Raw genomic sequence first — 3,033 nt, forward strand, 5'->3', positions numbered from 1 at the left:
TTATGGGAAACTGAAGCAAACACTGTAAGTTTCTTTTTTTTAGTATAGTATATTTTTGGGGCTTTTATTAACTGTATTATAGTGACAGCTGAAGACAGACAGAAAGGGGGGCAGAGAGAGAGGGGATGACACGCAGCAAAGGGTTGCAGGTCGGATTCGAACCCTGGGCCACTGCAGCAAGGACTCAGCCTTGGTACATGGGTCGCCAGCTCTACCCACTGAGCTAACCGGGCGCCCAGATTTTAGTTGCTTCTGTTGGGACAACCGTGCACCCAACAACAACTGGTTTTAACGACATGCTAAATTAGTTTCTCTGTGTCCACCAGAGTACTTTACAGAGCCATACTCTTTACTGTGCACATAACCAAAACATGAACAATTTCTGCAGCTTGTACTTAACGCCATAGACCGGTATGTTGAGGGCAACCCTAACCAACAACTGGGCTGCAAAGGATAGAAACTTCACACATTATTTCGCCATAGTTTTTCTACAGAGACGTGTTGAGGCGCGCAGTTTCGCGCGGGCAGTTCCATCCGAACTCTCGCCGATAGATGGCGCACTAAAATCTGGGAGCGACCTGCCCTTTAAAGTTTATTCGATGCATTCATTTTCCTATATAATACTGATGATATAGCTAAGCAGTACCTGGAAGGTACGCTGAGGGGAAAGGATGGTGTGTACTTTGTTTTGGTCACTGTATCGCCTGATATGTTGAACCACACTTGAGAGTTTAGAAGACTGGTGGAAGTGTTATGGTTTGGTCTTAGTTTGTCTGACTGTTGTGCTTCTTTTTGTCCTTGTTCCCCCTCCGCCTTTTCTGTTCCCTTGCAGAGCTGGTGTGGCATGGGCGGTGTGGCTGGCCTCTCCTGTGGCAGCAAGAGGGCACACCTGAATTCACTGCAGCTATCCCCAGCACCTTATTTAACCTGGTCGCGTCACTTCCTGCCCAGTTGCGCAGAATATTCCAATGCTCGCAACCCGCATGGTGCTCACTACTTTTCGGCCGAGGTTCTAGTTTTTGCCTGTGCAAGGTGCTCCGGAAGACAGCTGGCCTGCCAGCCACAGCTCCCTGCCTCTCCAGCCCGCTTCCGCTGTTCCGGTTTTGGTCTCTGGGATTATCATTACAAGAATCTTCGTCCCACTCACCAGTGTGTGCGTCTCTGCTTTGGGGTCCTAGACTAAGAACTTAACATGAAGACCACGAATCTTCTCATGACCGCATCCATTTGACCACAGTGATTGTCTGAAGTCACATCCCATTAGGGACACTGTCAGTCTTCAAGGGACTTTGAATTAATGCAAAGACTTGCTGGATTAGGAAAGCAGTCTTGATACTCAACTAACATTTGTCCAATTTACAGTGTATGCATGTTTATACCAGCTTGCTTCACACATATTTCTACTGTGGACTGAAATCTGAAAGTAATGTTAAATCACTGAATGAATGAAAGAAACAGCAAGAGGATTAATTGTGTTGTGTTGGCACGATGTGATATTACTGTTTAAACTGTTTCTATACTCCTCATAATAAATTTTAAAAATACCTTTTTATATTCCTGCAACAGTATTTATATCAGTGATAGTGTCCACTGCTCATTCTCTCTAGTGGCAGATTGGTCGGTGTGGGCAGCTCTCAGACTCAGGGATTTGGCCGCAGCTCTACGCACTCTGCTGCGTGCCAGGTACTGCATGCAGGGTCACCACCTGGCTGCAGCATCTTCAGGCCAAGCAGCATCAGAACTGACCAAAAGCCTGACAGCTTTAAAACAACAAATTCAAACCAAACGGGAGGAATAAAGTGGTTAAATGATGACTCAGAACCTGAAAATATAACACATACAGGGCAGGACATTTTTTTTGTCACTTTTGAGAGAATTTATTCCATTCCTCTTCTTATATGTGATAAAGCTTGTGCTGTGTAGATTGAGGTTAAGCAATTTGATATTAGAGACAATGAGGTATAAAAATTAAACAGAACGCTGTCTATTTGTTTATACCATGAGTCATTATTTCAGATGTCCTTCTATATGACAGTACTGAGAGAAGACTTCACAACAAAGATCTGGGGGATTTGTGAGAGTGTTCTGGTGCTGGTGTTTTATTTTGTCAGCCAGGCCTCATTTGATTGAAATTTGGAGAAAACAGTGGTTTCTTACCTGCAGGGAGACCCCTGAAAATGCTGTGAAGTTCAGCAGGCTATTGGAAAAACATCATAAGCACAACTTCAAGTAAACAGTTGTCAGTGTGGTGGGAAAAAAATCTCCTCTGTTATGGCTATTTGGATGCATGCACTTGTAAGGTTTTATTTGTTTTGCTTTTGGTTTAAAAATATTACTGTTTTGACTGCATTTTTAGCCACACTGGCACTGTGGTTCTGGAGACAGCAATGTCAGTGTTGGTACCCTACTTTGGTCCTGAGTGAAATATCTCAACAACTATAGATTTACATGAAATCTTGTATGCAAATCTTGTCCTCCATTTTCTGGTAAGGACTTTTGAGATCTGAGATCAAAGAAATTGGAGCAAAACTCAAAATATTCCAAAATGTGAACTCCATTGTAACAAATAGATTTTACTTTTTTAATGAATATCTTCAACTACAACCAACCCTAAATGCAGCTGAACCTGTTAACATATGCCCCAAGAACTGTCTCTACTATAACCCCCAACCACCCTCAACCACCCTCTTCACTCAAACCTTCAATGATCATCTACCTCTCTGTCTAACAGGTGTCATTCCCACAAGCTCCATACACTGCAGTGCCAAACGTCTGGGCCAAAGATATATGCTAATGTCATGCAAATGTCATATAGCAGATCTGGAGGTGAGGCATATTAATGAAAGGCAAAGCATCATAATCAGCCAGAGAAGTGTACTGTCCTTGACAAGCGGGCCGCCGCATCTTCAAATGTTACTGAAGGTCAGCGGACAGCACATCACTGGAGACACTGCTGAGGCTTCAGGCAACATCTGCTGTGACACGTGGCTGCACGGACACACGCATGGGGTCATGTGCACACACACACACACA

This window comes from Morone saxatilis, unplaced genomic scaffold, assembly GCF_004916995.1.
Source record: "Morone saxatilis isolate NCDOM2014 unplaced genomic scaffold, NCSU_SB_2.0 Contig11, whole genome shotgun sequence".
NCBI classification, from domain to species: domain Eukaryota; kingdom Metazoa; phylum Chordata; class Actinopteri; family Moronidae; genus Morone; species Morone saxatilis.